Source organism: Miniopterus natalensis, chromosome 2, assembly GCF_054644295.1.
Source record: "Miniopterus natalensis isolate mMinNat1 chromosome 2, mMinNat1.hap1, whole genome shotgun sequence".
Lineage (NCBI taxonomy): Eukaryota > Metazoa > Chordata > Mammalia > Chiroptera > Miniopteridae > Miniopterus > Miniopterus natalensis.
In genome coordinates, this window is record NC_142082.1 from 77535542 (window position 1) to 77562471 (window position 26930).

Genomic DNA, 26930 nt, shown 5'->3' on the forward strand with positions numbered 1-26930 from the left:
TTAAGGAATTGTTCTGCCATTATTTCATCAAACAGGTTCTCTAACCCTTGCTTACTTTTGACCTCTTCTGGCACTCCTATAATGTGAACATTGTTATGTTTCATGTTGTCACACAGCTCCCTTAGACTGCCCTCATGTTTTTTAATTGTTTTTTTTTTTTTTTGGGTGTCTGATTGAGTGATTTTTTTCTATCCTGTCTTCTAATTCGCTGATCCAATTCCCATTTTCCCCAAATCTGCTGTTTATTTCTTCCAATGTATTCTTTATTTCTGCTATGTCATTCTTAATTTCCTTCATAGTTTCCATATCTTTTTTCATGCTGTTGAGCATCCTTACAATCAGTATTCTGAACTCTATATCTGATAGATTGCTTATCTCCATTTCATTGAGCTCTTTTTCTGGAGACTTCTCTTGTTCTTTCATTTGGGGCTTGTTTTTTTTTTGTCTCCCCATTTGGGCTGCCTGTTTGGGTGTGTTTCTATGTATTAGTTAGATCTGATAGGACACCCAGTCTGTTTGGAGGGTCCGTGGTGGAGGGCAATGTCAAACTCTGTTTGTAACTGACTTTGAGTACCCTCTTTGGAGCTATCAACAATCCACAGCTTGTGGTTCCCCACATTGGAGCTGGTGTGTTTGGACAGGACCAAGATGTACACCATTGTCTGCTTTTCCAAGCCCCAGGTCCAAATCAGGCAGAGACACAAAGCACCCAGTTATCTGCCTCTGCCTACAGACTGATTGTTACTCTGAGTCTTTTAATGAGCCTCAGGCTTTATACCACAGCAAGGCATAACTTCACAGGGTGGGGTGAGAGGTTTTCAATGGGAGAGGGGCAATTGCTTACCCCCAAGCAAAACCTGCCTTGATAATAAAGGTCTGCCTGAGAAATATGTTCTCTGCAGCATGGGGGAGTGACTCAGCACAGGAATCCAGATGGCTGCCCTTTGAGCTCTATCCCCAGAACCAGCATCCCTATATTCTCCTCACATAGCTCTAATCCACTCTGCCCTCCCTCAGCTCGAGTCCAAGTTGAGTGGTTGCACACAAAAATTTGTGCATAGGACCTTTAAGAGGGTGCCTGCATTTCCAGCTGTCTCTCCCTTGCAAACAGAAACCCTGCTGCTTTTCATAGCCAGATGTTATGTGGGCACCTTTCTCAGTTCTGGTGCTCTGGGCTGAGAAGCTCAGCTTGGGGTTTAGACCCCAGAGGTCTCAGTGGGAACCCCCACAGCTGAGATATCTCTCCAGATCTTTAGCTGCTGCCTGTGGGAGCCCAGTAAGACCTCTCAGGCCTCCACACTTTCTACCAGTCTCTCTGTGGTCTCCACTTGATGCCCTTGGTTTGAGGGTTCTCTCCAGCTAGTTTTCAGTTGATTATTCAGGATGTTTTTTCTATATTTTAGTTGTAATTCCAGTTTGGTCTTGGGAGAGTGTCAGTGTAGCTTCCAGTTAATCCTGTGCCATCTTGGCATCTCTCCACATGTATTATTTGTCAAGATGTGTATCTTCTCTTGGGTCATCAGTGGCAAGTGGGGCAGAGAGAACTCAGACCAGCTCAACAAGAGCCAAGTCTGGCCTTTGCTTAGCAGAAAAAATGTTTTTTTTTACACACCCCTAAAACTTAATATTGTTTCAATAATATCAACTATTTAGCAATTCATATTCAAATATTCCTAGCTGTCCTAAAAAAGGTTCTTTATAGCTGACTTTTAAAATTACAGAATCTCATTAATGCTCACACATTCATTTGTTTGTCACATTGTCTAAGTCTCATTTAATGTAGAACAACCTTTCCACCTGTCCTTTTACACTTTGTCAAAGGCCTCAGCTCCCACCAGTCAGCCCACACATTCAGTTACCATTTCTGTGTTCTAGTAACCACTCCTGCATCTACTCACTCAAATTTCCCCTTTTATAACTCCAGTATACTTGATTATTGATTGTTGATGTTCCTAAACTGTGTTCACATCTTTATAAAAACTCCCATTATTAAACTCACCTAAATTATGTAGATTTTTCCCATCAGGTCCCTGACCAATGCACAGAGAAAATACAGATAGAAGAGAGGCTCAAGGACATGGGGCAGCTTAACAGGTTGGGAAGAAAATAGGAACAAGCAAAGAAGATCAAGAAGGTGCAACCAGTGAGGTAAAATGAGAAAGTGTGGGCATCCTGACACCAAGTGAAGAAAGCAGCTTAGGAAGAGTGACCAACTGCGCTGGTGGTGTTGATAAGTCATGTGAGGTGAGGACTTACTGAAATGTGCCATTGGTTTAGCAACATGGAAGTTACTGATCACCTTGGCAAGAGCAATAGCAATTGAATGCTGAGGGAATATGTCTCTGTATAGAGGTCACAGATAAAAATGAGTGCAGGTTCTGCTGATCTCTTCCCAATGGCAATAAGTAATCATAGTCTCTGAAAAATTAGATATAAAACTGCATTTAAGCCTTGTTTTTAATCAGCACAACAGTATGCAAATGTAGAGACTCCCAAATAATGACAGTCACCATTAAATAAGCACTAAGAGCCATACTCTGGGCCAGGTGCTTTGCATGTACTGTCTATTTAATCTTCATAATAATCCCATGAGACAGAATTATTATTCCCATTTAACTAATTCATCCAATAGATATTTATTGAAAATATACTATGGGCCAAGTACTGTTCTAAATATAAGGGGATACAACAGTAATCAAAAGAGGAAAATGTGTCTGCTTTAATGGAACTTCCCCTTTGGCTGGGATTCAAAGGGGGGATATTGACACAGAGACGTCACACCATTTTCCTATGTTCAAAAAGTAAGTAGAGGAGCTGGAATTGAAATAACACAATATTCTTTCCAGCATACTTTTTTTACTTCAATATGCAAACAAATGAATTTATAATTAAAAGTTGTTAAAAAACAAGCATGACTTTAACCTTCTTATATGATAAACACAATTGCCACAGAAAGTCTCAATTCTATATTCAAATATGAAACATTCGATTGCCCAATAATCCTGTAATGGCAGTTACTGAAGATGCTTATAAAAAATTAACAGAAGAATTTTAGAAGCAAATTATCACTCCAAATATCTCTGAGAAGTGCACATGAACCATGCTTGATTATATCATAGACCACATAGCAAACCCTAATAAATTTCTTAGTAGGTTCTGGTGAGATTGGAACCCAGTTTCCCATGAGGAGATCACCTAGATAAAGCATCCTTGTATGGATTTTCCTCATTCACTTTATCAATTCCACTTTCTTACTCCATGGATACCAAGTAAACCATCTGCTCGCAAGTCCTTGTTTCAGGCTTTGTTTTCAAAGGGGACCAAATATAGAATATGCTCTTTCTTTTGCTCAATTTGGATTATACTCCCAGCAATTTTTCCTCAGTGCATGGATTTGTCCTACAAGGAAGAGGTGTTGCTTGTTAGTTTTGAGAGTTCACAGGATCTAATTTACCCTAGCAGTCACCTACAAATTTTCCTGTTTTCAGATGAGTCAATTGCACTTTCCTGTGAAAACACGTTAGCAATTTTGAGAATTTTAGCTCTCAAATTTGCCAAAAACCCCTTTGATTTCCTTCCAATTTCACCTATGTAGTTGTTGGCGGAAAGCAGGTTTGGCTGCCATATGTGACTCTTGCCAACCCAGGTGTATTTGGGAGTTCATATGAATAATTTCTCACCTGGATTTTATCTTCGATGTCTGTTTATTTAGTTTTGCTCTTGTAGTGGCATTTCATTTTATTCCATTCCATTGCACAGCCACACAGTTGAGAAGGATATATTTAGTAAACGACTTACAAAAAAGTTGATTGAAAAAAATAGTCATCACTTTACAAGACATGCTGAAATAAGTTGTAGATGAATTGAGATCAACATTAAAATGTAAAAACATAATGAGAAGAAATAGTAGGTAAACATGTATTTTATTTGTGAAGATGAAATTGTTTTTCTAAGCTTAAAACTCTAGAATACAAAGGACAAAGGAACATGTTGTATTGCACCATGATTATACAATAAAAAATTCCATGCTATAGATAATTCTTCAGGTCAAATGCAACAAATCAATTTTAAGCTAAAGAGATAAAGATGAAAATAGTGATTAAAAAAGATTTAGTCATATATATATTTTTTTTAAATAAGAGAGACTAGCCTAGCTGGCGTGGTTAAGCAGTTGAGCATCAACCTATGATCCAGGAGATCGAGGTTCGATTCCCAGGGCACAGGCCCACGTTTAGGGCTCGATCCCCAGCAGGGGGCCTGCAAGAGGCAGCGGATCAATGACTCTCCCATAATTGATGTTTCTATCTCTCTCTCTCCCTCTCCCTTCCTCTCTCTGAAATCAATAAAAGCATATTTTAAAAATAAAAATAATAAAATGGGAAAAACTATAGTGTTTAGGGATTTATCTGGGTAATAAAGATACTTAAACAAAACAAATAAATGATTACTAGATTAGTTTATATTATCATGTTAACATAGTAGTGTCTTATGGGCCACTTGGAAGGACTTTTTTTTTACGTCATCCACAAGATGTTTTGTGGAAACTTTATTATATAGAGTGTAAAATGAATTGTCAGTCAAATAAAAAGAACACTTTTTTTTTTAATAACATGCATAACATTTTCCAATGGCCTTTTTAAATAGTTAGACATTTCAAGCATTATAAGGAAAATAAGGAGAAAAGCCCAGAAACTGTAACTTCAGTACATTTCAAACAGAATATCCCCAGGTCAATTAAAAATGCAAGAAAAAATAGCTTCAATTCTATTTTTTTTTTTCCTTTAAAAATACATGTTATCTATATAAGATACACTACAGTAAACTTTGGAAATCATGTTATCCCTTTTATTAAATGAAAATTATTTAATTTGCATTGTGGTTAATACTAGATTTATATATTCATCTAGTTTATTTCACAAATATTAAAAATATTTAAAAGAAAAAAAGCAAAGAACACCTTGGAATTAAAAAATAGTTACTACATTTTTATGTGGTTTAGTGCTGTCTGTAATATTAAAAATTTCTTTTTAATATTAAAAATAAGAGTATTGATATTTCTGAGAGAATAGAGAAAGATTTTCTTTTTGTTTTTAAAACAAGCTTGAAGGTCTTAGTTACTAATTGCAACTGGTAATGGAGACATGAAAAAAACATACTAAACACATGAACACATTTTTATATTACCCTTTAGTACTCTAGAAATTATACAAATGCCTCTTCCCAATCCCTGTTGGACAGCAATACAATTCTCTGTCTCAACTCAGAATTCACATAATTACGATACATAATAGTTCAGTTTTTATAAAAATGCAATAAAACCAGATAACCAAGATATAAGAAATTAGAAGTAAAACATTTAATGAATTTACACATTTAAGAACATTTAAATACTGTTTAAAATTTAAAATAATAATTTGTTACATACCACCTAAGACTTCCAAGCCACTTTGCAACAGAAACAACTGTAAATAAAAAGACTTGCAAAAACAAACAACAACAGAACACCATGAGTTAAAATGTCACTGCTATGAGGCACATTCTGGTGCCTGAATTTGTAGATATTGCTCCAAAAAGAATCCCAGAGCTTCCACATTTGAAATAACAAACAAAAAGTTGTCAGCAAATTTTAGTAACTAATTTCCTGATTTTTTATTTAATCTGTTAATCTTAACACATGTTTCACAGAACAAAAACAAATGTTCTTCATTAAAAGATTTGCAAATCTAAAATCCTCTGTTAAAAATAGGTTTCGCTCACAATGATTTGGAGAGGGGAGGCCATAGGTCACTGTCCTGCTGTTCCTGGCTGTGGGCCTGAGCGTGCCCTAATGTCTGGCGGTGGAAAGCCGTCTGCTGTCTGTAATATTCCGCCCAGGCCATGGAGTAGCCCGGTGGGGAGCTGGCCTGAGAAGTGGCACTGGCCGTGAGACTGGACTTGCTGTGTGCGTTGCTGCCACGTCTGGTAGGTGCTGCCCCAGCCATGGGTCAGAAAGGCCAGAGGGCCACTCACAGGGATGGGGTGGGGTGGGGGGTTTTGTTCACGTTAGCAGCAATGTTTGGGAAGCACCCTGAGCTCCTTAGAGGAAAGGTGTTTTGATTAGTTGCGGCAGGTGACTGGCTGAAGGTGGCTCTGTCCAAAGGCTCCAGGTGCTCCAAGACTGGAACCGCCAACTCTCTCATCTATGAGGTGTCTGGCCAGCTGGGTCTGCTGAGGAATCCCCCTGATGAATATTCGCTGGCAGGGGCCGGTGTGGGAGGGGTGCTCTGATGCAGCTCCATGTGTGCCCCTGACCGTTGGTTTATGCTTTTGATGTTCGCACCCCCTTTGCCTATGATAAGGCCACACTTACCGACTGGCACTGTGTATGTTATCTCCTGGATGCCACCAGGGGTTCCCACGCTTCAGGGGCCACAGTCAAGGCCACAGCCGTGTTGTCTGGCTACTGCAAGGCCTCAAGGCCATGCCTTTGCTGGGCTGTAAGAATAAGCTCGTTGTTGATGGGCTGTGAACTGACATCAGGGGGTCCCACGACCTGCACAGCTCTCTCTGGGCTAATACCATGGTCTGGTTTGAACTGAATGCTCACACCAGCGTCATTCTGTCTCTTTTTTATCATTTCACCATTTCTTCCTAGTACAATCCCAACAGCAAACCTAGGCACAGACACCTCTACATTGCCTCCTCCCGTGTGGGATGTGATGGCACCGCGCACACCTCAGAGGCAGCTTGGTCTTTTTCTCACATGATCTCCAATACCATTTCTCCTGCTTCAGGCGGGCCTCGGTGATGCGAAGAGGCTGTCGGCTCCCTGAATTACGGCCATTTTCACACCCGTCAGGTCTTGCAACTGCTTTATTGTTTCCCTCCTTTACCAACAACAAGACAGACCCATTTTAGCTGCAGGGATCAGCATCTCCTGGATTGTGTGGTTGCTATGTCATCAGGAAAGCCATGTCCATTCTTACAGCGGTCCACAATCTGCGCCAGGAGCCTTGTGGCTTAGTCAATACTTTCTGGGGTTCCAGTAAGTACACAGGGCCCCTCTGGAATCCCAGGATTCCCAGATGCAATCTGAGTTTCACAACCTGATTCTGCTCAAATCCTTGAAATCTCACCTCCCCTGCCAATAATAAACCCAACTGTTTTATCAGGCAAGTTGAATCCTTCTGTTATTACTACCCTTTGATATACCAAGGCCCCTAACTGGTTAGCTACTCCGTCATCCAAGAGCCATTTTTGTACCCACTATCCATACACTGAAGGGCCCACTAGAGGTGTGGAATTATTCAAGTGAGGAGTTAAATCACTTTTAGCAGCAATGTGCCGACCTGGTCCAGGGCATCCACGAACTCTCAGCCTTCATCCCCAGCAGGGCGTTCTGCCCCTGCACCAGCTCCACCACTGCCACCCAGCTTTGCTGCCAGCCCTCCTGCCCCTCCACTTTGCAAAGACTTCTAGAGTGACTGGCCAAGTTCTCTTTCCTGACCTGATTGTTCAGCTTAGAGCTCTTTAAGCAAACATTTGTTTTGCAGCTTCTTTTGCATCAGGTTTGTTTTAAAATATAAAGGGGTGTGGGGATTTTTAAGTCTCTGTTTAACTACTATTGTTATTTGATTCCTTGTTCTTCTATTATGACAGATATGGGGACCTTACGATAAATGTGAAATAGAGATATAAATAAGGCTGCATCTTTTTACACTAAAATTTGTAGCCCAAAACCAACTGAAGATATGGAAATAAAGATGTAAGGTTCACATGAAAAGAACTTGGGAGTTTTCTTTTATAGTAAGCTGAATATGTATTAACATTATGCTAAAGCAATTCCTAAGAGCTAACTTGATCTTTGGCCACAGTAATAAAAATACAAGATCTAAAACAACAGAGATGATGGTTGCTCTTCACACTGAAGAGCTGACAGGCAAGGTTGCTCAGAGGAGATAGACTAGAGAGTAAAGGTTCTCCAAACCATAATGTATAAAAGGGAGAGTGAAGCAACTAAAGACACTCACTCAGGAAAGACTAGACTGAAAGACATGTGACCATTGACTTCAAACATTTGAAAAACAGCCTGTTGTAAAAGAGAATATAGTTGTTCTAAATGGTCCCAAAATCAGTGGGCGAAGAGACAAGGAGACAGATTTGGCCTCAAAGAATTTTTTGACCAACAGAGTCTGAGAAAATGTGATGAAGTACTTTAGAAAGTATAAAGTTCTTGTCACTGGAATTCAGGTAGGTGGGAAGATGCTTGGGGATGGGTAATATATAAATATTAAAAGTTTGGGTAAATGAAATCTATAGGTTCTTTTAACTTTGAGTGTCTTAGAATTCTTATTATTCTGCATAGCACAAGGATCCCCTGGGACTAGGAGTGATAGAAATAATTGTCTCATTTATTATCAAGTCTTAACTTCCTCATCATGATAAGAGTGATCTGTGATAAAAAAATACATATTATTTTGTATTTTAAAATGCTACCAAAACTCTACCCTTTATACTATTTAATAGAAACAAATTTGAGGAGTTTAGCTTCTAGCTAAAAGCTTTCGTGTGATTTTTCAACCATAAGGCTTCTCATGGAGGAAGCCTGCCCTGCCCACAAAGCACTTAGTGCACAGCCAGTGCATTGCAGGCTCTGAAGGAAGTTGCAATCAAGGACTCAGGCCCCGCTGGCTGGCCCTACTCTTATGCATAACTACATTTCTAGCTCAAGCACCGCAATTTGAGGTCTTTTTATGGGGACACCTCGAAGCACTTTTCCCTACACTGACTCGGTATTCAGTACTTTTCCACTTCTAGCACTCCCTTTCCTCCCTCCTTCCAGCCCCCAGATTAAACATGAGTCTGATTGTGTTGATATATGATCCATAAAACTGCAGGAGCCATAAAACTGCAGTAGCGCTGTGTTCAGGGCTCCCTCAATAGTGAGGCGACCCCCAGTCTGCATTGATCCACTTGAACCTCGCCAGGCACACTGTTCGACTGGGAAAAGTGGAACAGAGGGGAGTCGTGCTTTCTCCAGTGTTAGCCTCTTGCTTACACTATCACAGTAAGTGATTAGAGGCTTCACTGTTACTTTCATTTTGGTCTCTTGCTTTAGTCAGCTACTCTGACACCTGAGAACTCAGCTCTCTTGAGCTTAGCTGAGCTAAAACAACACATAATTATGATAATTATGCTTTAAAAATATTTGAGGTTAATTTTATATCTAAGATCACACATCATTATGAACTATTCCTTGCACTTAATAATAAATGCTTTCATGCTTGTTAATTTCCTAAGAAGACCCACTGCAGCCAGCCAACTTTACTGTCTGTTACAGGTTACTGTACCTTGACAGCTTGTCTGAAGTCTACTACCAATATATATAAATCTTACTGCACATACATAAACATACATGTTAATTTGAGACTCCTCTATTTTTTACATGTCTTGTCCATTGAACTTCCCTGAGCCCCTTCCACATACTTCTCTTCCTGTCTTTGGCAGACACCACCTCCCCCTAGTCTCATCTTACCCACCATTCAAGCTAGGCCTATAATGGCATGGAAATACATTAGCAGATTGTTTATCACCCCTTCCTTCAGGGTTGTCAAGGTGGGGACAACACTGACCTCACTGTAGTACCAGAAATAAGTATATGACCCAAGTGAGGCTAATTAGAGGACTCTAGTCCAATGGCCACAATGATGGTTACAGAGAAGGGCATGTAAGCCAGGCTGAATCACATCTTTCTGAGGATTTTTCTGCCATGGGTATGGGGGAAAGTGCTTTCATTTTCTTCTGGGATCTTGAGTCCTAAAGCCCACAAGGGCAAGCCACTTTGAACACCTTCCCCAATTGGAAAAAGCTGTCTAGTATAGGAATGCATAAGGTCAACACTCAAAGGAAACAGAAGATAGAGAAAGAAATTGAAAAAATCGACTCTGCATCCAATGCTACTAAAGTGTACCTCAATTTTGTAGTTAAAAAAGTTGATCACTTCACTTTCCTTTGGTTTAAATCAGTGCGAGTAGAGTTTGTCACTGCAAACACAAGAATTCTGATTAATACATACAGTATATCACAGTTGTTTGTTTGTTTAACATAATGCTTTCCTGGATAATAGTGTTAATGAGACAAAATGTGAAACTAAAACTGTGAAGTGAACATAATAGCATTCAATTAATTCTGTCATATAGTCATTTATTCAATTGTTGTGGAGGGTAAGATTTGGGAGGCAGGATAAGAAATCAATTATAGCATAAAGCTTTGATATCTGTATGGCAAAATTCTAATCTCTATAAGATGAATATAATATAGTTATTTCTGCTTGAGAAATAAGTGGTTTCTGCCTAATTTTGAATTTTTGCCTTATTGCATGCTCTGAATCAGTTCTTCTATGAGTAAAAAATATTAATTCTCATCAAAACTCATTTGAATTCTGACAATAGTTGTGATTCATATTTGCATCTAATTACATTCCACTCAAAGGGACAAAATTGGATGCAGCACAGACTGAATCCTGTTGATGTCTAGGAAAATCAGAGGAAGCAGAGGAACAGTCTGATGAATTGAAAGAGGGTAGGTGCTTGAAGAGCATTGTATTTTCACCACCTGAATGTAATACAAGGTATGACTCTCCAGCAGGATGTCAGCATCTCTTGGCCCTGGGTTTCCAGTGAAGGTAGGACTTGTCTGACCACACACACACACACACACACACACACACACACACACATACACACACACACATACACACACAGAGGCATACAGACATGCACTCAGATTTTCTCTCTCTCTCTCTCCTTCCCCCCCTTCCACTTTCTCTCCCTCTCTCTCCGTTCCTAGTTCCTTAAATACCTAAAAGTCACTGCTACATTTATTATCCAAACAATTAAAATAGTATCAATGAAGCCACAAAAGTGTTCATATGTATACAGATTTACTCATTTGCTCTGTCCTCTTTTAACCACTCCAAGCCGTCAACACTTTTAAAACAAACACAGTACAGTTTATTGAAAACATATCACCCCACCCAAATTTTCTGATGGCTGCTTTAGATATTTTATACAAACATCTACAATATTTTTTCTATATTCTGATTAGGGAAAAAAAAAAGTTTTATTTGAAAAAGCTTCATGAATGTCCTGATTTCTTTGAGTTTTGCATTAATTAATGTCCAACAAGTTCTTCAATAGCTTTGGCTCCAAAATCCTGCCACATACCAGTTTTCCCTGGGGAGCTTTCTTGGGAATCCAGATGTGGAAGCCACTGCTCTACAAATTTGTCACTGGCAGTGTGCTCCCAAGACAAGCAGCATTGGCATCACCTGGGGGCTTCTTAGAAATGCAGAATCTCTGGCTCCACTGCAGACATACTGAATCAAAATTTGCAGCAAAGACCCCCAGGTGATTCTGTGCACATTAGTGTTTAAAAAACATTCTCCATTCCTATTATTCAAAATTCTGACTTCTACTTAATTAAAAACACTATCTAGTGCACTTAAATTTTATTTATTCTTCATCTGTACCTTGCTCCAATAAAACTTAAATCCCATATTAGACCACAGGTAAAAATAAGGCTTTAAACTTCATAAAGTCCCTCTTTGATGTCTCATTGCATTTTATTTTCAGAAGAATATTTCCTACAGGCCTGTATCGCTAAAGCATTTTGAGCTCTGTCCTTCTATATTTTTTTTACCTTTGCTTCTTATGTAGGTTTCACTTCCAAGGCTGTTTTATCTTAGCACTGACACTGTAATTCATCTCCTGCTACCTAAATTTTCAAAATCTTTTCTTTGACAGACTTCCCAGGCTCTTGTCTGCCTTTCATCTCTTTGGCCAGCTTTTATTTTGGCTAATATGAAGACCCCATTTTCTGTAGGCTCTTAGGCTAGATGTAACTTCCAAATTTCATTTCTAGGACACTGTCTGCCAATATCTGCTTTCTAGCTATTCCTACTTCACTTCAAAATGTCTGGATAAAGGTGACTCATCAATCACCTTGACACTTTATTTTTCCACTGTTGGATGCTTGGTGTTACTCTAACCATCTTCTTGAGGAGCCTCAATTTTTCACTTTCCATCTGGATATTTTGATGTTACATAGATACAGTAGATCACTATTGGCTTATTATAATGATAGCAGTAAAAAGTAAGCAATGACCAGGGTATGAGGGTTGTCACGAATGAATTCTGCCTCAGTGTCTTCACTTACTCACTTCTAGAGACCTTTCTACTCTTCCCTTTCAGTCACTTCTCCCATGATTAGACCCTGGGCCAGGCCATTATCAGGAATTCCCCAGCTCTGACACTGTGAATGCCAATTTCCCACTGTTTGATGAAAAATCTTTTGTCTGTCAGACTTGAATTCTCTTATTTATGACTTTTGACCCTGATTCAGGCTAAATCAACCAGAACATGAGCTCAGCCTTTCAGCAGCTTCCACTGGAAATCAGATTACCTAAGAATGTCATCATTATTGAGGTCATTAATGAAGATTTTTGTGTAATCACACAGAAAGTTTGCATCACATATAGTTCAATATTACTGTTCTCCAAAGTCCAGACCTCTCCAAAGTGGGCTCTGCCCTCCTCACTCATGGCACTTAACCCACAGACTCCTCTCTCTGATGCCGTCTCCTCTCCTACTTAAGATTTCACTCCAGTTTTCACATCCCTTGTTCAGGAGAAGTCCATTCTGCTCTAGCTCCTACTTCCTAAAAGCCAGTGTATCCATTGAAACTCATATTAGTGTCTGGTGTGCTGCAGAATTTCAGGAATGCAAGACAGAAAAACATATTGGTAGGGGATGAGATGAAATGGCAAAGAATATGGAAGAGTGAAGGAGTGCAAAGGAAAAGGGAGAATAAATCCACTTAAAATCAAGGTGTGTTTGCACTCCCTATGCCTCATGTTGACCAAGGTTTTTATATCACTGGTTCTTAGTATATGAAAATTACTTGAAATTCACTACAATTGAAGTATTGCCTTCAAGGCCTCCGAAGTTCAACTATCTCCTTACAGCTCCTAACAAGCTACTTAACTCCTCTGTGCCTCATCTTTAAAATGAGAATAATAAAGTATCTACTCGTAAGATAGCAATGAGGTTTATATGAAATCATCAATGCACGGTGCTTAGCACAGAGCCTGGCCCAAAATAAGCACTAAATGTATGTCAATTATGGTAAGGATTAGCATTGGTCATAAACCCTTTTTCTGAAGTGCTCCCATTAAAATAGCATTTTATTTTGATAACTTTACCTTTTATTTTGACATAGCTTTTGTGTGGACCAAAAGATAAAAGAAATAAAGATATAGAGTAAAGTAGAGGGATGGTAGAGCACTGGACTTATAAATTTTAAAAAAAGTGATGAAAAAATAGAATTCCTCTGCTCCAATTAATTGTTTCAGAGATAGACCCCCAAATTAAATAAATATGGTCAAGGAAAATGAAAGCTCATCCACTGTACTCTCCTGTCTTTATTCAGGTCCACATCCAACTTATATTTGGAAGACAAGTATAAATTTTATTTTCAAAGGGCCTCTTAGTAGAGATTTGAAATTCTTTTTGAGTAACCAACTCCCTTTCTTCTGACCATGAGATTGGAACATGTAGGTCCTTTTATTCTAGGAATGGATGCATGTATAGAACAAAACCTCAGTGGTAAGTGGGCATAGAATTGACAAAGGCTTCCGTCTTTTATTTACAGTTCTGTTTCTAATTACCACACATGATTTTCAATGAATAGAAAATAATTACCCAAAATGCTATACTTTAACTCATATATTCTTGGCAAAACTTTACATTATTTCCTTAGTCACTACTATAATTTTGTCAATCTAAATTTGTAAAAATGATGTTAATAAATATTAACTATGACTGCCACTTCAAGAACGGATCTTCAGTAATCACCCTTGGGTTGTGGAGAGATGACACTGGCCCTGGTGTGCAGGAAACATAAGGAAGTGTGGGTAGAAGTAGGAAGACCAGCTCTGAGGCTGTGTGGTGAACAGCTGAGAAATGTTGAAAGCCCAGAGTAGGCAGTGCAGTGGGAATGAGGAAACAAGGAAGGACAGAACAATAGTGAAGAAGTAGGGTGACAGGATATGGTGACAGATTCCTTCTATTTTTATTTATGTATTATAATTAGTCTTCAAAAGAAAAAAAAAATCCCTCTTATGTCTGGCAATATATTATACTTATTAAGTGCATCAGGAAAAGTGGAGGAGAGAATTAATACTTCCTGAATGTCTGTTCGGTCTTTCGACCTCTTCTATATCTGTACCAACTCCCTCGATGATTCAACCAATCTCACAATTTAAAATACCTATACAGTGAGAGCTCCAAATTATCTATGTTTAGGTTCAACTTCTTTCCTGAATTCCAGGCTTATATACCCAGCTGCCTACTCAGCTTCTCCACCTGCATGTTGATTAGGCATCTTAAACTTAACATACTCTTAAATAAACTTGTGATTCTTCCTCCAGCTTGCTTCCTCCTCCATCTTTCTCGCCTCCATTGGCTTCTCCATTCTTAAACAGTCAGGTCAAAAATTTTGCAGTCATCCTTGACTCCTCTTTCTGTTATATATCTCCTCTAGTCAGTCAGAAAGTCCTATTAGATTTACCTTCAAAATATATCCAAAAGGACTCTTTCTTTCCAGTAACGATGAGCTGTATTATTCAAATCAACCCTAAGAACAATTTTTTAAAAAATTTGTTGATTTCAGAGAGAGAGAGAGATTTGTTGTTCCACTTATTTATTCATTCATTAGTTGATTCTTGTATGTGCCCTGACTGGGGATCGAACCCACAACTTTGGCATACCAGTATGATGCTCTAACCAGCTGAGCTACCTGGCCAGGGCCAAACAAAAGATTTTTGACAAAATATTCTTTAAAAATCTAAGAGCTGAAAGATAACCAGGAATTATAAAACCTGAAGAGGAAAATGATAATTCAGGAACTAAAAAAAGGGGAGGGGGGCAAGGAACAGATATATTTGCCCTGATGGCATGTGCCTGTCCCAAACATTTTCCTTGAGAATATAAACATTATGGGACTATAACAAGAAACTCTCCTCAAAATAAGTTGGGACCTTAAGGACCTATAGTGTGAGAATGGTCCTGGAATGGTTCAGTCTTCACATGGAGTTACACTTCAGCTTTATATCTAGGTCATCTAGGGAATCTCAAACCTTGAACTTGATTTAAGTTGATCCACAACTGGTAGCATCCCCATGCCTGGTAGAAGCAACGACATATCCTTTCTGGTCCCAAATTATGACAACAACATTTTTTCAAATAAAACACCCAGTATCTAGTTATTAATAACTAGGCACACAAGAGAGCTAGAAAGAACCAGCAGAAGCAATAGATAACACAGAGGCTTTGGTGGATAATTCATCCACCAGAGTCTATAAAGTAATCATCATATTCACTATATTTGAATAAACAAAAGACAAACATGAGAATCTCTTTGGAAATAGAATATATATAATATATATTATATATGTTATATAATATATATTATATATATATTATATATATAATATATATATATATAAAATGACAAAGCAGAAATAATTGAATTTTATAGAAATTAACATAAAATAAAATTTAAAATTGCATGGGTGGGTTCAATAGACAATTAGAAACAATTAAAGAGAATTAGTGAACTAGAGGATAGCTCATAAGAAATTATACAGAATGTAGCATGGAGAAACAAAACAATTAAAAAGTATAGAATATATGTAGCCAGCTGTGATAGCTGGGACTGTGAAGGGGTGGTGGCAGATGTTGCCTCTTTGCCTCATTGTTTCCTAGTACTGCCTGTGCATTCCACAGATCACCGCCACCATTAAGATCTGGATTTCAGAGCATGTCTTTTACTTGCATGAAAAATCGTTAACAAAAGCCGTGATGCAGACATACCAAAACCCTATGAACCCAAGTATCACTGGGGTTAATGTATTAGACAGACACATAAATATCTCTGAAAAGTTTCATAGCCATAGATTTCCCAGCACAGAGTGAGAACTGCTTTCCATTGTGAAATCTTTATTGGTGCAATGAGAACCAAAACATAGGTGTAAAAACATTCTGTAGTTAATCCTGAAGGAGAATAATGGAACTTAAATCCACTAAGATGACTTCAGTAGATGAGAAACAAATGCAAACCACATCCTCATGACCCAGAAACAATAATCTTGACTCAATAATTCACACTGACTTTGTTCATTAGATTACTTGTTCATTTAATTTGATTTTTAGATTCAATTGTTGATAGATATGTATTTATTGCCATTAAATTGTTCATATTTTTAATCCTTGTCTCCTCCTCCTCCTTCTCCTCCTTCTTCTTAAAGACCCTTCAACCTTTCATGTAATACTGGTTTGGTGGTGATGAACTCCTTTAGCATTTTCTTGTCTGGGAAGCTCTTTATCTGACCTTCAATTCTAAATGATAGCTTTGCTGGGTAGAGTAATCTTGGTTGTAGGTCCTTTCTGTTAATCGCTTTGAATATTTCTTGCCACTCCCTTCTGACCTGTAAAGTTTCTGTTGAGAAATCAGCTGACAGTCATATGTGTGCGTCCTTGTATGTAGCTAACTGCTTTTCTCTTGCTGCTTTTAAGGTTCTCTCTTTGTCTTTAACCTTTGGCATTTTAATTATGATGTGTCTTGGTGTGGGCCTCTTTGGGTTCCTCTTGTTTGGGACTCTCTGTGCTTCCTGGACTTGTAAGTCTATTTCTCTCACCAAGTATGGGAAGTTTTCTGTCATTATTTTTTCAAATAGGTTTTCAGTTTCTTGCTCCCTCTCTTCTCCTTCAAGCACACCCATGAGGCAAATGTTGATACTCTTGGAGTTGTCCCAGAGCCTCCTTACACTATCTTCATATTTTTGCATTCTTTTTTCTTTTTCCTGCTCTGATTGGGTGTTTTTGCTTCCTCATATTCCAAATTGCTGATTTGATTCTCAGTGTCCTCTACTCTTCTGTTGATCCCCTGTATATTAATCTTCATTTCAGTTAGTGTAACTTTCATTTCTGACTGGTCTTTTTTTATGTTGTTGATGTTCTCACTAAGTTTCTTGAGGTTCTCACTAAGTTCCTTGAAGTTCTCACTAAGTTTCTTGAGCATCCTTATAACCATTGTTTTGAACTCTGAATCTGGTAGTTTGCTTGCTTCCATTTCACTCAGTTTTTTTCCGGAGATTCCTTCTGTTCTTTCATTTGTGACATGTTTCTTTGCCTCCCCATTTTGGCTACTTCCTTGTGTTTGTTTCTATGTATTAAGTAGAGCTGCTATGTCTCCTGGAATTGGTAGAGTGACTTTGTGTAGTAGGTGTCCTGTAGGGTCCAGTGGCTTAGCCTCCCCAGTCACCTGAGCTGAGCATTCTAGGTGCACTCCTGTGTGGGCTGTGTACACTGTCCTGTAGTTGGTGAACCTTGATTGCTGTTGGCGTCAGTATGAGGGACTGAACCTCAGGCCAACTGGCTGTGTGAACCAGCTGCAACTACAACAGAAAATGTGCTGTGCAGGAGGAAATCCTATGGAGCAAGACTTGCTTCAATGGGGCTTTGGTGCTCACTGAGTCTTCCCCTTGAGTGGGTCTCTCATGGATGTGGTAGGGTTGTAATTTGTCATGGTCTGAAGCTGACCACCAGATGCATTGGCTCTGGGGCCTCCTGGCACAAGCTACAGAGCAATCTGCAGATGACTGGTGCTTGTGTTGGGCTTGTAGGTGCCCAGGAGAGGCCAAGCTGTGAAGCAAGGCATATTTCTGCTATTGCTGGTCCTGGGGCCCCTTATTGAAAGGTATAGGGCAAGCTGAAGACAGCTTCTGCTTGATTAAGAGATTTAGAAGAGTCTGAAGCCTGAGCTAGGACAGGCCATTCATATGGAAAAGCCACTGCAAACAGCTTGGGCAGGGCTGCAAATTGGGTGGGGCGGGGTTTCAGGGAGTCACCAGGGTTAGGTGAACAGTGTGAGCCAGGTTATGGAGAGTCAGCTATGGTGACTGCCTGTCAGCACTGAGGCAGGGAGGTCTCAGTAAAGGAACAAAGATCTCTGCCAGCTCTTTTGTCTGGGAGAAAGCTGCCCCCCCAGATCTTGCCCTGATGCCAGACAATTTAGTTCCTCCCTGTATTTTCCAGATTCCTTTCAAACTGTTGCCTCAGCACTGGAGCTCAAAGGGAGAGGGTCTATGCATGGGCCCTTTAAGAGTAACTGCCTGGGACTCCAGCAGCCTCCATGTCACTCAGCCACAATCCCTATAGGTTTTTACAGCCTGAAGTTATGGGGACGTCTCTTCTCTTTACTGGAACCTTGGGTTGAGGGGTCTGGTGTGGGGCTGGGATGCCTTGCTCCTCACAGGGGCCCACTACTGCTGAGATATCCCTCCCAATTAAAAAAAAAAATGCCACACATGGGTGTTGGACCAGCCTGTTCCATGTCTCCACCCTCCTACCAGTCTCAGAGCTGCTTCTTTAATTATCTAGTTGTAGGACATCCATTCAGCCAGATCTCAGGCTGGGAAATTATCTTCAGGGGTACAGTTGAAACTTGCTGGGATGTGAACCTGACTGGATGTCCTGCATGCCAGGTAAGCACCACAGAAGCAAGAAGAGAAGGAAGCACACTAGAAACAAGAAGAGAAGTCCCTGGCTTCTGCATTCTCCCTCCACTGACAAAACCTATCATCATGCCACCAGGCAAAGAAAAAATGTTTATAGGAACTGACTACAGAATCATAAAGCAGAGCAAGGAAAGGTGAATTTGGAGTTGAGAGGCAATAAATATATATACGTATATGTCCATACATATGTTTATAACACATGCACACATACATAAAACACAGTTTCATGATGATAAAGTTAACTGTATTTAAAACTGAAGTTGAAAGCTCTAAAACTAAATATGTGTATTTATTTTGAAATGCTGACATATAAATGTATATTATGATTAGTTTTACAAGTTTAATAAAAAACTTTTTCAGTAGGTCAAAAAAGATGGATCTTTAAGTATATATTCTTTTCCCTCCAGCATTATTATGTAAGTTTTAAGGTGTATAATGTGTTGACTTGATCCACTTAATAGACAAGAAGAAATGGAGCAATAATATTAAACAGGCCAACCCACGGGATGAGCTTCAGCTACATGATGGGTTAAGAACTTTGATGACAGAAACTAACCATCAGCCACATGCAAAAGAATGAAACTGGATTACAGTTTGTCCCCATGTACAAAAATGAATTCAAAATGGATCAAAGACCTAAATGTGAGACCTGAAACAATAAGTTACATAGAAGAAAACATAGCTACCAAACTTATGGACCTTGGTCGTAGAGAACATTTTATGAACTTGACCCCAAAGGCAAGGGAGGTAAAGGCAAAAATAAATGAATGGGACTATAACAAACTAAAAACCTTCTGCACAGCAAAAGAAACTGACAACAAAACAAAGGCAGCCAACTTGATGGAAGATGATATTTGCAAACAGTAGCTCCAACAAAGGTTTAGTTTCCTGAATATATAAAGAACTCATAAAACTCAACACCAAACAAACAACCCAATCAAAAAGTGGGCAGAGGACCTGAACAGACACCTCTTCCAAAAAGACATACGAAAAGCCAATAGATATATGAAAAGATGTTCAACCTCACTAGCAATTAGGGAAATGCAAATCAAAACTACAATGAGATACCACCTCACACCTGTTAGAGTGGCTATTTATCAACAAGACAAGCAATACCAAGTGTTGGAGAGGTTGTGGAGAAAAGGGAATCCCTCATTCACTGCTGGTGGAAATGTAGACTGGTACAACCGTTATGGAAAGCAGTCCGGTGATTCCTCAAAAAATTAAGACTAGAACTACCATACTAGCCAGCAATCCCTTTCCTGGGTATATCCCCGAAAAACTTGAAAACATGTATTTGCAAAGATATATGCACCACTTTGTTCATTGCATCATTATTCACAGTAGCCAAGACATGAAAACAACCAAAGTGTCCTGCAATAGAGGACTGGATAAAGAAGATGTGGCGCATCTACACAATGGAATATTACTCAGCCATAAGAAAGGATGAAATATTGCCATTCATAACAACATGGGTGGACCTTGAGAATAATTTGCTAAATGAAATAAAGCAGTCAGAAAAAGCTAAGAACCATATGATTTCACTCACATGTGGAATGTAAAACTGAAACTCATGAACACAAACAGCAGTGTAGTGGTTACCAGAGGGAAGGGGGCGGGGGTAAAAGGGGTCTTAATATATGGTGACAGGAGAAGATATGGCTTTGGGTGGTGGGCACACAGAGCAATATAGATCTTGTAACATAGAAACTCACACCTGAAACCTATATGTTCATATTAACCATTGTCACCCTAATAAATTTAATAAAGTGTTTTATAAAAAAAAGAAACTAATCACCATGTTTAACATGGATTGCATAGGAAAATACTTTCCTGGGTTCAAACATACAGGACTAATTTATAAATCCTTCTACCTATGCACTCATTTTTTTAAATTTATGTAATTTATAATTCTGCTTTCTAAAAATATGTGGAGCTCTTAACTTAAACCCAGGTAAAGCATACTCATTAAAAACATCTAGAAAAAAAATTTTTAAGAGAGGCTAGTAGATGTTATCAGGCAACTGGGATAAATTGGTTCCTGTAGTTAAGGACAAGACCTATTACCAAGACTCCTGGCAGCTCAGTGTGGTGATGGGAACATCTAGGGTTTCCCCACAAGACAGTGACCAGAGGACTGGGCTGAGAGGAGGGGACTTGCTGCTAAGGAGTCCAGGGCATCTGCAGGTTCTCTAACATCTCTGGGCCTGTTTCTCCTCTGCAAAAGTGATGGGACTGACTACATTACTTTAAGTTCATTTTTAGCTCTAGAATGTTGTGATTCATCTTTGAATCACTGATCAGTATTTTTTAAAGCCCCAGTTCATTTTTCCTGGTATTGATTTGTATGGGGAATTTTTCACAAAGTTCTTTATCTAGTGCATATTGAGTAACTCAATTGATAGTGTGCTTACTATTGTTTTGCAAAAAACACAGAAATGCACATTTAGTAAGCTTTTCCTATATCTTCCCTCTATAAAACTTAAGTACGAAAAATTAAGGTAAATTTAGTACAGTGGTACCTCAGTTTTCAAATGTCTCCATTGACGAACATTTTGGTTTATGAATGCTGTAAATCCAGAAGTAAATGCTTCAGTTTCCCAACACAGCTTAGAAGTCGAACATGCCACATGGCTTCTGCTGAGTGCAAGATCCTAAGGCCTAGCTGTTGACTGTTGATCCCTCGGTTTTCCAACGTTTCAGAACTCGAACGGTCTTCTGGAACAGATTACATTTGAAAACTGAGGTACTACTGTATTTCTTAAAGTCTGTTCCGTTAGTCTCATAAAATACAACTTGAAAAATTTTTTTAAAAGCAAAGTAAGTAAATGCTATGCTTACCTCCTCCTACGACCACATCAAAACTACAACTAAATTGTAGAAAAACCACCCCTGAGAGCCACCTTAAGACTAATAAAACAGAACTCTTAAAACTAAGGATATAAAAGAGAAGCTATGTTGAGGCCTGTAGGAGGGGCAGAGATATGAAACAGGCTGGTCCTACACCCACATATGGAAGTTAAGAATCAAGGGGGATATCTTGGCTATAGAGATGCTCACTGAGGAGGAAGGGCTTCCAGCCCCAAACTGGACGACCCAGCCAGAGCACCAGTGTTGGGAAGAGGAGTTCCCACAACAGCTGGCTGCGAGAAATCATCAGGGGATCAGTCCAGATGAGAGTGAGGGCTACTGTAGCCCTAGCATCCTCTTAAATGGCCTGAGTACAGACTTCTATGCTCATAAATACTTGCCCTAATATCCAGAGAAGCAGCTCAAAAAGCACCAGGGACATATAGGGAGAAACCGAATTGCCTGGCTTCAGAGCAAGAGCTGGAGGGGCAGCTCTTCCCAGAACTAATGTGCCAGCAGGCACCATTGTTTTCTGTTGAGCCCTCCTCCCCACACATAGCCAGTAAACATGGGAGAGCCCTAGTTCTGAGTCTCCACTAACCTGGCTAGCATGGCTCTTGCCCCACCTCTGGTGATTCTCTGGGACACACCCAGTTCACAGACAAGCCCACACCACTTTCAAAGGCTAATCCACACAAGCAGCCAGCTTGGGCTCATGTTGCTAACTTTCTTAAAATCTCTCAAGATCCACAAGCCTCAAATAAGCAGCTGACCTGTACCTCTTGCTAAGTGGCCTCAGGCCTGGAATTAGTGTCAGCATAACAACCCTCAGGTGCCTCCAAGCCCAGTACAGGCATCTACCAACCACAGATCACTTTATAATTCCTATCAAGTGGCCCTGGGCCAAACACAGGCAGCAGTTGATTTTGGCCTGCACTGAAGCCCTTCCCAAGAAGCCTCAGAACCAAGACACCCGGTGCACTACCCAATTTGCCACAAATGACATACCAAAAGGGGTAACTCTGAAGGTAGCAGAGGCCAGCTAAAGTGAACCTCACTTTGTGGGATGAGCCACCACACAACAGCTTGTCTGCTGTAGTCATGGCCAGTCCTCACAGGCAGTTAGCCTGAGGGTCAATTTCATCTAATGATGTGCCAACAGAAATCAAGGCTCAACTACAACAGGAGAGCATATGGAACCAACACAAGGGACACCCCTGGAGTTCCTGGCTCTAGTGAAGAGAGACTGTGCCACTAGGATTCACAGAATACCTACTATATAAGGCCACCCTACCAAGACTGGGAGATGCAGCAGATCTACCTAATACATAGAAACAAACACAGAGGCAGCCAAAATAGGGAAACAAAGAAAATGTCCCAAATGAAAGAATAAAAGAAATCTCCATAAAAAGAACTAGATGAAATGGAAGCAAGCAATCTACCAGATACAGAGTTTAAAACACTGGTAATAAGGATGCTCAAGGAACTTATGGGAAGAATGAGTAAACTCAGTGAGAATGTCAACAAATATATAGTAAGCATAAAAAAGGACATAGAAACTATAAAATAAGAACCATTCAGCAATGAAGAATACAATAACTGCAACAAAGAATATGCTAGAAGTAATTATCAACAGATTAGATGAATCAGAGGACTGAATCAGTGATTTTTGAAGACAAGGTAGAGGAAAACACCTATAAGATGGGTGAAAAGAAAAAAGAATTTTTTTTAAATGACTGTAGTTTAAGGGACCTCTGGGACAAATGAAGTGTAACATCATTCATATGAGAAGGAGAAGAAAGAGAGCAAGGGATTGAGAACCTATTTGAAGAAATGATGATTGAAAACTTCCCTAACGTGGTGAAGAAAATAGACATACAAGTCCATGAAGCACAGAGAGCCCCAAACAAGATGAACCAAATGAGGCCCACATCAAGACACATCATAATTAAAATGCCAAAGATTAAAGACAAAGAGAGAATTGTAAAGGCAGCAAGAGAAAAGCAGTTAATTACCTACAAGGTCGCTTCCATAAAATTCAGCTAATTTCTTAACAGAAACATTTCAGGCAAGAAGGGATTGGCATGAAATATTCAAAGTGATGGAAATAAAGAACCTACAACCAAGATTACTCTACCCAGCAAAGCTATCACTTAGACTTAAAGGACAGAGCTCCCCACACAAGAAAAAGCTAACGGAGTTCATCACCATCAAACCAGTACTACAAGAAATGTTAAAGGGTCTTCTTTAAGAAGAAGAATAAAGATTAAAAATATAAATAATAAAATGGCTATAAATAAATATCAATCAACAATTACTTTAGGTGCAAATGAATTAAATGCTTCAATCAAAAGACATAGGGTGGCTGAATGGATAACAAAACAAGACCCTTGGCATATGTTGTCTGCAAGAGACTCACTTTAGATCAAAAGACACATACAAGCTGAAAGGAAAGAAACGGGAAAAGATATTTCATGAAAATGGAAGCAAACAACAAAACAGGGGTAGCAATACATATCTCAGACAAAAAAGACTTTAAAACAAAGGCTATAACAAGAGACAACAAAGGGCCCAGCAATTCCACTTCTGGGTATTATTTTGAAGAAACCCAAAACACTAAACAGAAAAGATATATGCATCCATATGTTCATTGCAGCATTATTTACAATAGCCAAGATATGGAAGCAACCTAAGTGTCCATCAATAGATGATTGGATAAAGAAGTGGTGCATATATACAATGAAGCGATCACTCTGATAAATCTAGTACTCAGCCTTTTAAAAAAATGAAATCTTGCCATCTGCATCAACATGATGGACCTAAAGAGTACTGTGCTGAGTGAAATAAATCAAAGAAAGGCAAATGCTATGTGATTCCACTTATTTGTGGAATCTAAAGAACAAAATAAATGAACAAGCAGACCAGAAAGAGACTCATAGATACAGAGAACACTTTGATGGCTGCCAGATGGAAGAGAGTTTGGGGGATTGGTGAAAAAGGTGAAGGGATTAAAGAGTACAAATTGGTAGTAACAGAGTAGTCATGGAATGTAAAGTACAGCATAGGGAATATAGTGAATAATATTGTAATAACTATGTATGGTGTCAGATGGGTACTAGATTTATCAGAGTCATCACTTCATAAGATATATAAATTTCTAATTACTGGGTTGTACATCTGAAACAAATATAATATTGTATGTCAACTATAATTTACAAATTTAAAAAATTTAAATGAAATAGACTGCTATAAACATACTTTGGTATATATGAAGTGCATGGTAACCATAAACCAAAAATCTACAAGACATATACAAGAAATAAAGAGAAAGAACATACACAACACTACAGAAAGTCATCAACATATAAGAGAAGAGAGCAATAGAATAGAAAAGGGACAGAGAAAAACTACAAAAACAGTCAGAAAAAAATAAAATGGCAATAACTATATGCCTATTAATAATTACTTTAAATTTAAATGTATGAAATGCTCCAACCAAAAGATAAATGGATAAAGAAGATGTGATATATATATACAATGGAATGATAGCCATGTAAAAGAATAAAATCTTACCATTTGTGATAACATGGATGGACCTAGAGGGTATTATGCTAAGTAAAATAAGTCAGACAGAGAAAGAAAAGTACCATATGATTTCACTTATACGTGGAATCTAAAGAACAAAATAAATAAACAAACAAAACAGAAAGAACTCATACATACAGAAAGCAAACTGATTGTTGCCAGATGGGAGAGGGTCAAAATGGTGGAAGGATAAGAAGTACAAATTGTCAGTTACAGAACAGTCATGGGGATGTTAAGTACAGCCTAGGGAATAAACGTAGTTCATAATATTGTAATAACTATGTATGGTGCCAGGTGAGTGCTAGATTTATTCCGGGGGGGGAGGGGGAGATCACTTTGTAAGTTATATACATGTCTAACCACTATACTGTAAACCTGAAACTAATATAATGTTGAATGTTAACTGTAATAAAAAAATAAATAACTTTTTAAAAAGCTTGCTGGCATCAAATAAGAAGGAAAATTCATAATTCACATTAACTTACCAAGGCTCTGTAAAGATAGGTAGCAAATACATTTTTAAACCTAAGTTTCTCAAAACTTTCATTTGCTTTAAACCAATTAATATCTAATGTGCAATGTACTAAATGTTTGTGCCCCTCCCTCCAAATTCATACATTGAGGTCCTAAATCCAATGTCATGGTATTAGAAGGTGAGACCTTTGGGAGGTAATTAGGTCCTGAGAGTAGAGCCCCCATGATGAGATTAGTGCCCTTACAAAAGAGATCCCAGAAAGCTCTTCCTCTCTCTTTCTGGCATATGAGGATACAATGAGAAGGCACAGTCTGCAATCTGGAAGAAGGCTTTCGCTGGAACTCAACCACACTGGCATCCTGATCTGAGGCTTCCAACCTTCAGAACTGTGAAAAACAAAATTCTGTTGTTTATGAGCCATGCAGTCTAGGGTATTTTGTTTTAGCAGCTCAAATGGACTAAGACATCATATAACTAGTATTCTGAATAAGTTGCTGTAGAAAATTCTAATGCTCCATTTCTCTTTTTTCCCTTCCAGCAAAAATGTTAAATAACCTTAAATGTTGCCTCCTCCTCATCTCCCACACCAATAAGGCTTTCAGGTTCTCCACTCCAATGAAAGGATTCTTTTCAACATCAACAATAACCCTCATGTTCTCAATCCCATGACTCATGTCTGGCCCCATCTTCTTCAGCCTATTAGCTGAACTCAGCAGATGGAAACAATCTCTTCTATGGCATTTATCTCACTGTGCTTTCTACTTTTCATGTTCCATTGCTGCTCTCCCTCCCAACCTCCCATTTTTATTCTTTCACCCCAGCCAGGCTACTAAACTGTGCATTCCTCTGTGCACTGGGTCTTCTTATCTCTGCCCCATCTACACTCTGTCTGGCTCATCTTTTTCTTCCCCACATTGTTAAATACCATCTTTGTGCTGATGGTTCCACAATTTTATATCCACTAGCCCTCTTGGTCAAATCTTGATCCCACTTTCTCAATATGCCTCTAAAATGCACTTCAGCCTGGCCGGGCATGGCTCAGCAGTTGAGCGTCGACCTAGGATCCAGTCAGTCAGGGTTCGATTCCCTGTCAGGGCACATGCCTGAGTTGTGGGCTCGATCAATGACTTTCCTCTCTCTGAAATATTAAAAAAAAAAAATGCACTTCACTCTTTCCTACCTCAGGGACTTTATATTTGCTGTCTCCTGTTTCTAAGACACTCTTCCCATGGCTTTTTAAAATTCTTTCACTTGTCCTATTAAAGTCACTTCTTCAAAAAGGCTTCTCCTGACCACCCTATCTAACATAAGCACCCCGCCAATCATTCTCAATCACATACCCTACATATTATCATTTTAGCACTGTTACAAAGCTGTCAAGTTTGTTTGTTGTTTGTTTCCTCC

The 26930-nt window shown here is 39.0% G+C and overlaps 1 pseudogene; it reads right to left on the reverse strand.

Annotated features, from left to right (window-relative positions):
* Positions 1-5753: 5753 nt before the first annotated feature.
* LOC107537732 (far upstream element-binding protein 3 pseudogene) lies at positions 5754-26212 on the reverse strand (annotated as a pseudogene).
* Positions 26213-26930: the final 718 nt, after the last annotated feature.